We start from the raw sequence: 14336 nt of genomic DNA on the forward strand, positions 1-14336 counted from the left end.
CACATGAGCCTTGTACGTACAAAGGCCTATTGCAGAACACAAGGTAAAAAGACGATTTGTATTTATGGCCAACCAACGTCAATGCAGGGATAGCTCCACGTCAATACGTAATCTGATTAGTCAAATCTCACTAAGAGGATTCCTAGGTGGGAATAGTTTCTTCTTGACACGTGACTTAAAAATAAAAGTGCAGTGGATTATAGGTTAGGTGTGTGTCAGAAAATCAACTACATGGATAATAATCAATCTCAGATAAAAAATTGATTGTGGTAACCATGAGCGAGAGAGTTAATCTGGGAAAGAGGCCTGTGTTTTGATTCTCTTCCACAAGGTGTGAGCTGCTCCCATCACATAACAGCCTGATACAATCATTCACAGTGCGTTGTACTCAAAGCACATGTACTCTATTTCACCGTATTTAAAACTCATTATTTAATCATGTATATGATTTTTTGAGAACTGCTGAAACAGCTCCCTTTTCTGTTTTTCAAACACACACACACACACACACACACATTAGATGCGTGAGGGAGCTGCTGAATGGCCAGTTGGGCAGTAATGGAGGGAAGCTAGTGCTGACGAGAGCAACACCTGTACACAGCAGGGGTTCAGGAAGGATGGACATGGGATGGTTAACAGGCAGACTTGGCCAGGCCAACCGAAACCAGTTTCTCTCACACACACACACACACACACACACACACACACACACACACACACACACACACACACACACACACACACACACACACACACACAGTACCAGTCAAAAGCTTGGACACACCTACTCATTCAAGGGTTTTTCTTTATTTTTAGTATTTTCTACATTGTAGAATAATAGTGAAGGCATCAAAACTATGAAATAACACATATGGAATCATGTAGTAACCAAAAAAGTGTTAAACAAATCAAAATATATTTTATATTTGATATTCTTCAAAGTAATTACCCTTTGCCTTGATGACAGCTTTGCACACTCTTGGCATTCTCTCAACCAGCTTCATGAGGAATGCTTTTCCAACAGTCTTTAAGTTCCCACATATGCTGAGCACTTGTTGGCTGCTTTTCCTTCACTCTGCGGTCCAACTCATCCCAAACCATCTCAATTTGGTTGAGGTCGGATGATTGTGGAGGCCAGGTCATCTGATGCAGCACTCCATCACTCTCCTTCTTGGTCAAATAGCCCTTACACAGCCTGGAGGTGTGTTTTGGGTCCTGTTGAAAAACAAATGATAGTTCCACTAAGCGCAAACCAGATGGGATGGTGTATCGCTGCAGAATGCTGTGGTAGCCATGCTGGTTAAGTGTGCCTTGAATTCTAAATAAATCACAGACAGTGTCACCAGCAAAGCACCCCCACACCATCACACCTCCTCCTCCGTGCTTCACGGTGGGAACTACACATGCAGAGATCATCCATTCATCTACTCTGTGTCTCACAAAGACACAGCGGTTGGAACCAAAAATCTCAAATTTGGACTCATCAGACCAAAGGACACATTTCCACCGGTCTAATGTCCATTGCTCGTGTTTCTTGGCCCAAGCAAGTCTCTTCTTATTATTGGTGTCCTTTAGTAGTGGTTTCTTTGCAGCAATTCGACCATGAAGGCCTGATTCACGCAGTCTCCTCTGAACAGTTGATGTTGAGATGTGTCTGTTACTTGAACTCTGTGAAGCATTTATTTGGGCTGCAATCTGAGGTGCGGTTAACTCGAATGAACTTATCCTCTGCAGCAGAGGTAACTCTGAGTCTTACTTTCCTGTGGCGGTCCTCATGAGAGCCAGTTTCATCATAGCGCTTGATGTTTTTTGCGACTGCACTTGAAGAAAAAATTTCCGGATTGACTGACCTTCATGTCTTAAAGTAATGATGGACTGTCGTTTCTCTTTGCTTATTTGAGCTGTTCTTGCCATAATATGGACTTGGTCTTTTACCAAATAGGGCTATCTTCTGTATACCACCCCTACCTTGTCACAACATAACTGATTGGCTCAAACGCATTAAGAAGGAAATAAATTCCACAAATTAACTTTTAACAAGGCACACCTGTTTATTGAAATACATCCCAGGTGACTACCTCATGAAGCTGGTTGAGAGAATGCCAATAGTGTGCAAAGCTGTCATCAAGGCAAAGGGTGTCTATTTGAAGAATCTCAAATATAAAATACATTTTGATTTGTTGAACACTTTTTTGGTTACTACATGATTCCATATGTGTTATTTCATAGTTTTGATGTCTTCACTATTAGTCTACAATGTAGAAAATAGTAAAAATAAAGAAAAACCCTGGAATGAGTAGGTGTATAAACTTTTGACTGGTGTCCAAACTTTTGACTGGTACTGTACACGTACACATACACATGCAAGCTTGCTGTGTCTTTTGTCAAGTTTTATATAGTTAATACACTTTAGTATATAGTTAATAGACTGTTAATTTTGGGTAAGATGTGTAGCAAATAGTTAATGCTGTGCTTACTTTTTGATTAGTGGAATGGTAGTTGGCTAATATTTTATTAAAAGTATGGCCATAAGAATCCATAAGGTGGCAGTGCAACCATGATCCTGAGTGCTTGGTACACTGTTCTGTAAGGAGTTCTGTAGGTGGCAGTAGACACTCACAATGGCATGACACCATGGTTGCTATGAAATCCCTTTCCTTTTTGTCATGAACATCTTGTTCTGAACATGAACGTCCTGACAATATTCAGTAATGCTTAGCTAAAGTAAATGACTTGATTTGGTGTAGGTCTAAAGGAGCAGTTGAGTTCTGTTTTTAGGTATTTTCCCAGGTAAAAGCCTATAGCATAAGACATTGTTGCTTAAAGAGAATGTGGTTTAAGAGGGTTTCATCAGATACTGTAATCTCCGATTACATTACCATGTTTGCATCATGAATACACTTTTTACCCAACCAGTGCAATATCTTTACCCATGATCCTCTCCTAAATTACATGATGCTCTTGGACCGCAAATACTCTTGATTGGACAACAAACCTCCCCACTAGAGACGACAGACCGAGAGACACCTGAGAGTTTAAGCGCAATGTAGCAGGGATTGTAATAGGTATTTATTTGTCGGCTTCAAATGTGTCACATTTATTCTCTCTCTCTCTCTCTCTCTCTCTCTCTCTCTCTCTCTCTCTCTCTCTCTCTCTCTCTCTCTCTCTCTCTCTCTCTCTCTCTCTCTCTCTCTCTCTCTCTCTCTCTCTCTCTCTCTCTCTCTCTCTCTCTCTCTCTCTCTCTCTCTCTCTCTCTCTCTCTCTCTCTCTCTCTCTCTCTCTCTCTCTCTCTCTCTCTCTCTCTCTCTCTCTCTCTCTCTCTCTCTCTCTCTCTCTCTCTCTCTCTCTCTCTCTCTCTCTCTCTCTCTCTACCACCCAGACCAGACCCAACCGTAGCAGCACAGGGCAGATAATTACAATTTCAAAACCATTAGCCAGATCATTACCAGCTAATCCCCTGTTTGGTCTGATGAGTCACGCGTCCCCTTTTCCGCCGTGCCGGCCGGACAGACAGCTTAGGGTCTCTCTCTCCCCAACACGGCCCTCCGCATGTCTGTCTGTCTTTCGGGCCCTTTGCTAAGAGGCCAAAGGGCCAAGGGTCCACAGAGACACAGACAGGGAACCTTGAATTAACATTCAAAGTGTGAAAACACCACCATACAAAATTATGTTTCTCTCTTCATTGGCTCATTCTCCTCTATTGAACAGACTAATGTATGTTATTGAGCAGCAAAGACATGCCATGCCATATGGTAGAATATATAGTAGCAGGCTGTTAGCAGAAGGCCTAGAGATGCAGCCATCAGATCATGTGGTGCCATTATCAGCAACGGGATCCAGCTAGCTAGTGCAGAGACTAGGGTTTCCATGGCAACGCTGCCAAGTGACTGAGGTGGATTTCCAAGATTGTCGGCTTCTTTGCGGCAGTGTCCAAATATGGATAAAAATATTGTCACTCATTGCTTCATTGTTTTCGTCTGGTGAAAAACAGATAACTTTTTTCCCTTTTGTGTTTTGACTGTGCGATGTCATTCTCAATCTAATGCTATCATTAATATTTGCAAACTATCGTAAGCATTGACAGTGATGTGTGAAGTGTGCATTTCAGTGTTAGGAAAGATGTGGCTGTGTGAGAAGACAGCACTGTTTCTTTAGATGGGAAACAGAGGATTGCAGTCATATAATTACATATAGAATCCTGGGATTTCTATCATTGCAGTTCACTGATGTTTATGAGCAATGTCTGCTCTCTGACGGTGGTGTTTTTGTGGCAGAGTGGAAGGGTGATAGCAGAATCCTCATTTGATTTACCTGTTCTTGTGGCGGGTGATTTGGACGAAGTCAGCTGCAGGAGGGTAAGTCACAGAATAAATGATTTATTCGGTAAGACAGCGGTACGCAGCAATGTGTAAAATACTCCAGTGCGGTAATACAGCGCACTGGAGAAAACAAGGCACACGGGTGAATATCCCGGCGATACAAAATACAATATAGCTCCACCGAGCTATAGTAACCTCCACAATAAACAATCACACACAAAGACAAGGGAGGCAGAGGGAACACTTATACCGATACTGATGAGGGGATATGAACCAGGTGTGTGTAATAAACAAGACAAAACAAATGGAATGATGAGATGAGGAGCGGCAGTGGCTAGAACGCTGAAGCCTGCCCGAACAAGGAGAGGAGGTAGCTTCGGAGGAAGTTGTGACAGTACTACCTGTAAAACCAGGTTAATCTACCTAAACTGTATTTATATAGACAACTGGGTAGCACTTTTTTTTTATAGTAAAGAAATTCACAAGTATTAACTAAGAAATACTTGTTAAAATGGTAATGACATTTCCCAACTGGAACAATCAGAAACAAATATCATATATGACCTAGAGGATATGCATAGCGAGAAATACTGAAAATTTTAGATTTCTCTTTTGATAGATCTCTCCGAGCCAGAAGCCTGTCCGGATGTTTCATTGGCTCTCCTGTTCCCTCTGACCTGCTCAGTGACTGACTTGCTCTCTGATGGACCTCTGGCTGACTAGAACCTTTGAAGTGAATGTGTTCAGTCTGATTGGCCGATTGGCCGTGTCCAACATGGATTCATGGTTACACCAGGTCAGCTCTCCATAAATCATCTCACAGAGTCGCAACCTCTGACCTTCCACTGCACAGCCAGTGGCTTTGACCACAACCCACTTAATCAGTTGCCATTCATTCATACATACATTTCTATTCATCCGATATGTGTGTTTTATGTGTGGATAAATCATGTCTTTGGTTATTTTTGTTGTTTGGCAGTATTAGAATTAATAGATGTCAATGGAAATGATGGTTGACTTTGTTAATAAACCATACTTGTCACATGTGAATGTTCATGTTTCTTTAAAAAAACATGAACATTCATATGTTCACGTTCCATTCACCAGTCAAACAGAATCCCAAGGCCAGGAAGGAATGCTTCTCACCATGGCTCCAGGGACCCAGTGATGTCACGGTGTCCTAATTGGCTTGACAATCCTCGTCCATCTTAGTAGGGAAAGAGAGAGGGGGGGGGGGGGGGGAGAAAGAAAGAAAGAAAGAGAAGGAATGTCCCATGTCAGGATCCAGAGTGGACAGAACAGAAACACCCCCCTGAGAAAGACTCGGTTGTGGACTAAACCAACTGAGACCCCCATACCTCCTCCATTCCACATCTAATGTTTGGTTTCTACCAGTGGGAGAGCTAGGGCCTGTCAGTCAAAACACTGAGGGCATGCCACTGTTTCAAAACATGTGCTTAAAGGGTGTGAAGTTGAACTGCAGTGGGGCTGGAAGCAGCTGTAAAAGTGTCCATAAGAGACATACATGCATCTAGCACTCTCTCCCCTCTGGTACTGCAGAGGGCTGGATGTTTCTAAGAGACAGACATGCATCTAGCACTCTCTCCCCTCTGGTACTGCAGAGGGCTGGATGTTTCTAAGAGACAGACATGCATCTAGCTCTCTCTCCCCTCTGGTACTGCAGAGGGCTGGATGTTTCTAAGAGACAGACATGCATCTAGCACTCTCTCCCCTCTGGTACTGCAGTGGGCTGTACCCCCCTCACCCTGTGATGGTTATGAGTGATACAAACTAGTGCATCAAAAAGCAGTTAGGATGGTCTTCTGTTGTGTTCTGTCTACATGAATCATTGTATAACTGCATGAGATTGCTTTTGCCTAATAGACCAGATTGACACACGCATGCAAGCACGCACACACATTTACACACACACACACACACAAACACACACACACAAACACACATACACACAGTCTGTAGCCTGTAGGATGTGAGTGATGAGTTGAATAAACTGTTTTGTTTTGTCCTAATCCCTATAACCCAGGCTTGTGTCTGCTGGCTTTGTGAAGATGAGAGATGTCACTCACTGCTGTAAGCTCCCTCTATCCTCTGACACCACATGATCCTATCTTTAATGTACCTTATTTCCTGTGTGTGTGTGTGGATGTGTGTGTGTGTGTGTGTGTGTGTATGTGTGTGTGTGTGTGTGTGTGTGTGTGTGTGTGTATGTGTGTCTGTGCACTTGCGTGTGTGTGTGTCTATGTCTGTGTTCATATAGCGTGTCTTTTTGGCTGTACAATGTCTTTGGTGAGATTGAAATGAGTATTGAACACCAGTTATGCACGTTGGTCATGTCTAACAACCTGTTAAAGGTGCTGGGATATACTCAGCTCTGCCTAATGGTGCAGTTAGCTTCTACAATAACTAACTGGGTGGAGGGACTGGATGATAAGGCACATACTGTGAGACACACACAAACGCATGTACGCACGTGCACACACACACACACACAAATGCATGCATGCACACAAATACACACAAAAAAGCACAAAGGCACGCACACACATACACACTGTGAAACTACAGATTGTCTGACGAGTATTTTTGTCCGCTCATACAGGAGTAATAAAGGTCTATTGCACTAATTTGGTGGGAATTAATCAGGCGGTGCTGCAGCACCCTCAGCACACCTACCTCCTACGGCTATGCCTTCATTAGCCTTAGATGAGGCGTGGACAATTAGAGGCTATTAAATCATGATAAGTGAAGGTTTTATGTTCATGTTTCTTTCATTTGCAGCATAAAACCTTTTTCTTTTTTTAACCTTTTATTATTTATTATATTATTTTAACTTAATTATCCTTTTGTTTCAAGGACTTAGTCTAAAATTACAGCATCAGTTATTTTACCTTGACAGAGTTCTCCTCATTAATGACCAACAACAAGTGATTAAAACATGTATTTACATGAAATAGTGAACACTAATAATCAGCCCAGTAGGATAGCAGATAGGCTTAACCTATCTTAAATTCAACACTTTCGGGCTAATTAAAGTAGTTTGGATCAGACCCAGCTGTGTGAAGGGGATCGTGCCTGGGCTCTGATATCCCTAATAAAGACCATATGACCTAATAATTACCCTGCTAATGATTTCATCATCCATCCCCGCTCCACTCCCACCGCCACGCACCGCACATCAACCTCTAGTCTACTTAAAAAACAGAGAGTGTTACCATGTACCATGACGTGTACTCCGAGCCTGCGCTGACCTACTGGCAACTGTCTTCACTAACATTTTCAACATGTCCCTGACTGAGTCTGTAATACCAACATGTTTCAAGCAGACCACCATAGTCCCTGTGCCCAAGGACACTAAGATAACCTGCCTAAATGACTACCGACCCGTAGCACTCACGTCTGTAGCCATGAAGTGCTTTGAAAGGCTGGTTATGGCTCACATCAACACCATTATCCCAGAAACCCTAGACCCACTCCAATTTGCATACCGCCCCAACAGATCCACAGATGATGCGATCTCTATTGCACTCCACACTGCCCTTTCCCACCTGGAAAAGAGGAACACCTACGTGAGAATGCTATTCATTGACTACAGCTCAACGTTCAACACCATAGTGCCCTCAAAGCTCATCACTAAGCTAAGGACCCTGGGACTAAACACCTCCTTCTGCAACTGGATCCTGGACTTCCTGACGGGCCGCCCCCAGGTGGTAAGGGTAGGTAACAACATATCGGCCACGCTGATCCTCAACACGGGGGCCCCTCATGGGTGCGTGCTCAGTCCCCTCCTGTAGTCCCTGTTCACCCATGACTGCATGGCCAGGCACGACTCCAACACCATCATTAAGTTTGCTGACGACACAACAGTGGTAGGCCTGATCACCGACAACGATGAGATAGCCTATAGGGAGGAGGTCAGAGACCTGGCCGTGTGGTGCCAGGATAACAACTTCTCCCTCAACGTGATCAAGACAAAGGAGATGATTGTGGACTACAGCAAAAAAAAAAAGAGGACTGAGCACGCCCCCATTCTCATCGATGGGCTGTAGTGGAAAAGGTTGAGAGCTTCAAGTTCCTTGGTGTCCACATCACCAACAAACTATCATGGTCCAAACACACCAAGACAGTCATGAAGAGGGCACGACAAAGCCTATTCCACCTCAGGAGACTGAAAAGATTTGGCATGGGTCCTCAGATCCTCAAAAAGTTCTACAACTGCACCATCGAGAGCATCATGACTGGTTGCATCACTGCCTGGTATGGCAACTGCTCGGCCTCCGACCGCAAGGCACTACAAAGGGTAGTGTGTACGGCCCAGTACATCACTGGGGCCAAGCTTCCTGCTATCCAGGACCTCTATACCAGGCGGTGTCAGAGGAAAGCCATAAAAATGGTCAAATACTCCAGCCACCATAGTCATAGACTGTTCTCTCTGCTACCGCACGGCAAGTGGTACGGGAGCACCAAGTCTAGGTCCAAAAGGCTTCTTAACAGCTTCTACCCCCAAGCCATACGACTCCTGAACAGCTAATCATGGCTTCCCGGACTATTTGCATTGTCCTCCACCCTCCTGTTGAAAAAATGAAACTTTGGTTTCAACTTTTGTTTGTTTATCTGGAAACCTTGTGATGCCTTTTTTTTTTGCTTTGACTTGAAGCTCTGTGCGGCCTGCTGTACTTGGCTAAGGCCTAGTTAATTAAGCTTTGTGAGTTAGTTGGGAGCCTAAAACAGCAGTTCCTGCTGTGATGGTTCACCACATTACAGAGCACCACGGATCTCTTCTGCTGTGATTAATTACTGAAATAATGATTCACTTAGTAGCCTCTGCTCCAACTCAGCACAAATTATTCCATACTGGAGCTATTCCCCACATAGCGTTCGGTCATAAATTGGGGTCAAATGTAAAATAATTTGCATGTAAATGCATGAAATGTTTGCAGCTGGAAGTGCTTGCATGTGTTGTTCAACCAGCTCAGATGTTCTAGACTAGGTGAATAGTTTGGATCTTCTTTTACAATATTTTAAAAAGTGTTTGTGTGTGTGTGTGTGTGTGTGTGTGTGGCATCATATTTTCTTCTCCCTCTCCTCGGCACAGTGAGTAACATGACCACTCAGGTATGTCTGATTCTCACCTTTGTGTTTAATCTTAGCAAATACGTCCTAAATAGATCTCTTCTATCCCTAAAGACACCCTCTCTTCTCACAACCCATTACCTCTCCTCTCCTCTCTCTGAAAAGAAGACAGTTGTATTATGTCAGCCGGTAAGAAAGTTTCTGATAAGTACATGGCTTGTGTTTACCAACAAGTAAGGGTGAAATTTCACACCTATCTCTAAAGTAAATATGCACACTCCTGCTCCCACACATCACACACTGTATCTCAGCGAGAGAGAGGGGGGACTGATAGAGAGGGGGAAGGAGAGAGAGGGAGAGAGAGAGAGAGAGAGAGAGAGAGTTGGCCAGGCTCAGGGTGTGAATACGGAGTAAACATACTGACAGTGTGAGCACAGCTGAGAGTGCTTAACTCACACTACCTCCCTGCATAGAGCCCTGCATTGTTCCACAGGTGCCTCTGGCTGTTTTCCTCCTGATAATTACACCTTATTTCACTTAAAACATGCCTCCAACAAACAAACAGACACACAAACACTTGCCTTTTCTCCCGTCTCGTCCGTTACATTCCCTTCATTTCCTCTCCTCTGCATCTCCCTCTCTATAAATCTATGAAAGAGAAGAGTGTTTAATCTATACATGATTGTATATTTATGAGCTCATTGTATGTAACATGTCCGAACCCAGGTATGCTGTGCCACAAGACTGGGTTAACCGGCTGAGCTAAAGCCTTGGTATTAGCTCTGGGTGCGAATTTAAGGTTACTCATCACACAGCACACACATCACACACAGTTAGAAAACATGTGTTTGATGTATTTGGTACCATTCCACTAATTCCACTCCATCCTCCCCAATTAAGGTGCCACCAACCTCCTGTGTCACACAGGCATGGTTCCCAACCATCTATGCCACACTTACACCCTTTACACCACCTATGGATACATACAGCACTAAATATATCTTACACATCACCTTCAGTAGACTGTCTCACTTTCTTATAGTTTGGAACTAGCAACAAAGCAGCATGACTTCATCAGTGTCCAGACAGAGTGAATGAATAGTTGAGTCCCCCATAAACAACCTGTTGTCCCTCTCATAACCACAACACAAACATGGCCTCGGCTCACAGGTCACCAAATTGGATGACATAGCTTAAATCAGCTCATCAAACGGAGGGAGATGAGGCCAGTCTCCATGGTATCATATACTGAGTGAATGAGACCATAAGCCCTTAAAAGGGTTTCACTCTTTACTCAAAACATCATGCCACCACCAGTGAGCTTAAGAGAAGTGGGAGGAGGTACATTACTTTGAAAGAGATAATTATGATTGCAAGCCAATATCAGTCATGCTTCTGTATTGCTTATTATGCATATATCATGTAACCAGAGTTAAAGAGGAGACCCAGGTGTTGACGGACAGACACCTGTATGTGTGTGCCAGGCTGGCACAGAGCCAACATGCATCTTCTTCTTCCCTCTCTTCCTCTTCCTCCTCCTCCTCCTCTCCAATCATCTCCTGGCCAGTATTGACATATGTCTCATAAATGGCAATATGAGACAGGCAGACAGATAAATCCCATACACACAAACACATGGACACGCACGCACACACACATGCGCACGCACGCACGCACGCACACACGCACACACACACACACACACACACACACACACACACACACACACACACACACACACACACACACACACACACACACACACACACACACACACACACACCTCAGCTCAACAGCGAACACATGCTTTGCTAATCAGCTTAGCATTTAAAACTGATTCTCTTCCCCCTTTCCCCCAACCCCTTCTTTCTCCATCTCCCTCTCGCTCTCTTTCTCTCTTCCCACTCGCTCTCTCCCTCTCTCCCCCTACCCCATATCTCTCAACCCTCCCTCGACTACACTCTCTCTCTTTCTATCCCCTTCTCCCCCATTCTCTCTCAGCCCTCCCTCCTCCCCTTCCCTTGGAGGAGGATTGATATGTAATTATGTTAGGTCACTCGTCCAGATGGACCCATCGCCCGTCCCTTTGTATCCCTCCTCACCACTCCCACAGGCCCTCTGACCTCCTACAGCATCGCCCTGGAAACCAACCTGTCTGAGTTAGCTAGGTCCCCACTGGCAGAGTGTGAGGGGGGAGGGGGGATGAGACCCTTGGATTTACTCATGGAAGAGATGGAGAGAAGGATGGATAGGGGGAGAGGAGAGGAGGAGAGGAATACTTGTATTCCAGGTCGCATACTTGGTATTCCAGGCCCATCTCACGGCTGGTTAAGCTGCATGAATAGATGAAGCTGGCAGGGAGGGAGGGTGGCCATGGATGTGTGTCTCTCTCTCTCTCTCTCTTGCTCGATCTCTATCTCTCTCTTTATTTCTCTCTCTTTCTCTTCTTTTCACTCTTCTTCCTCTCTTCTCTCTCTTCTGGTGCCAGACAGATGGTTCAATACACAGACAACAAGCATTTGTTTGAAGCGCTTCAATAACTACAATAATGTGGAAGTGAATAAAGAGATAGTAAACAGGACATTATATAGGACATCATATTGCAGGGTTGGGAATATGTCTCTCTCTGTGATATTGTTTTAAATAACCGCCCCAAACCAAGAAATATATAGTACAGTGTAGAGTTATTTATTTGATTTGTTGTAATTGATAGTATAACCTTGCTTAACCTTGCCTTGATTTTATTGAAATGGGCAGATTTATGATTTTCTTTCTGGTTTTCATATGGTGGGTAATCTCTTCCAAAGCTCTAGGACTTTGAAACTAACAGAGACTCTCCACTAATTGTGTTCTCCCCTAAGACTGAAACACCGCAAATTATTTTGTCATATGTCATATATTTTGTCATATGCAATCAATTACCCCTTAAAGAATTGAGTATAGAAGTTGGCATTTGTAGGGCAACATTATCCTACTGTAAATTGTCAAAGGCAAGCAGCATACCCTGACTGATCTCCCACAATGCACTGGGCTGATCCTACCCTGGCTGATCTCCCAGGGTGCATTTGGGCTGATGTTTGGCTGTCCATGCCAGTCCAGACTGCCAGCCATGGTTGGGAACCGTTGTGCACCAAAACATTTCCAGTAACCAAATGTCCAAGTTACAGAGTTTCAGTCTAACTACTTAAGGTTTGGAGATTGGTTGTTTTGCCATTTTTGTCATTGTACAGTAAGCTACATTTTGACCTTGATGTATAGTTAAAGCACACATTTCAGAAAGATGAATTGTTACCTGACATGAAAAATGAAATGTCTTTGCTATTAGGATGCCATACGTATTTACAGCACACTTGTTTTTCAAGCCCTTCATGGATCGTCATTGATGTGTTTATCAGTCTGAGTAAGAGAGATGCCAGAGTCACAAATCAAAGTCACCAACAATCTCAGAGCCAGGAAGGAGGGCAGAAATAGCACCTGAAACTAGAGAGCAAAACGTTATCCAACTCATCACAGCACTTAGTGTGGCTGCTCTGATGCAATCACGTCTACTACATATCTCAATACTTTTATACGCATTGATAAGTACTTATAAAGGCTTCATGAAAGTTATTATACATTTTTATCAATGTGTACTCTATCGAATAATCTCAGATTCTCAATATATATTCCCAACAACCAATACATAAACCGTGTACAGCTGGGCTATATGAATTTGATTTTAACCACAGGCTTTTCCTTAAGCATCATGAGGACAGACTTATTTACTGTCTGAGAGGAAAGAACAGAGAAAGAAATAACAGCAAACAGAAGTCTGGATGAAGAGATGAAAACAGTCATTATGGTTTGGGGGGTTTCTCTCGCTTCGCATCTGTCCGTTGCACTCGTTTCCAAATGTCAAAACAGCCGCTTTTTCTAAGACACTCTGAGAAAATGACAAAAAACAGCGTTGTATTATGTACAGGCTCTTGGATGGTGGATGGACATTCATGCCAAGCTTGAAATTTCCATTGCTAATACGATCTTTGCATAAGTGCTTATAATGTTAGCTAGCATTGCTTCCTCAGACTCTCGTTTTTGTTTTTCCACTAAAGTAAAGCAAAGCCGCGAAAATTCCTGGGCAAATATCAACTTTGCTTAAGTACTTATATGGCTGTTTTCTCTCTCGCATATGGCGGCCAAAGGCACAAAGCCTCTGAGAGAATACAAAGCACTCCCTGCTCCGCTAAGCCCGTCCCCACCCACGGACAAAAGACCCAGGGCCTTCAAAGGATCTGGGAGCCTTTAAACAGTTAACAGGAGTCGGACGAGTTGGACCATCTTGAACATGACAGTGTTTGAGAATGCGTTACTTCACAAAACCTCTCAGAGATCATTCAGCTTCTCCTGCTGACTCCCACTCCATTGAAGGGAGAAAATTGACAAGATGAACTCCCTGCAAATATACTGTGCCCGTTTTGATTTGATCTGTACTCATTCTCTCTCACTCTCTTCACTTTGTTGTAGCTTCCCTTGGAGGGTAAGTAATTATCACATTGTGATATTGAAATGACACAAGCTGAAATAAATCTTAAACCTGTTGTTGTTGGCAAGAGTCTGAAAACCAACTGAAGTGCGACTAAACCCCATGCTGATACAGAGAAATGTAATTTTCAGATGGAAATGCATTTCCCTCCTAGTCATCTACATACAGTGTGTGTATACTACAAGCTACACATACTAGGCTACACACACACACACACACACACACACACACACACACACACACACGGCAGTGTGGCTGAACATTGCTGGGGAGAGATTTAAGATGTAACGCCTGACTGCTGCATATGTCTTTCTGACAAGAATGTGAAGTGTTATCATTAGTAATGTGATTAACACCTTCTCAACAGGGGATGGGCTGGGTGGGCCGGGCTGGGATAGGGTAGG

This window comes from Coregonus clupeaformis, chromosome 28, assembly GCF_020615455.1.
Source record: "Coregonus clupeaformis isolate EN_2021a chromosome 28, ASM2061545v1, whole genome shotgun sequence".
Classification (NCBI taxonomy): Eukaryota; Metazoa; Chordata; class Actinopteri; order Salmoniformes; family Salmonidae; genus Coregonus; species Coregonus clupeaformis.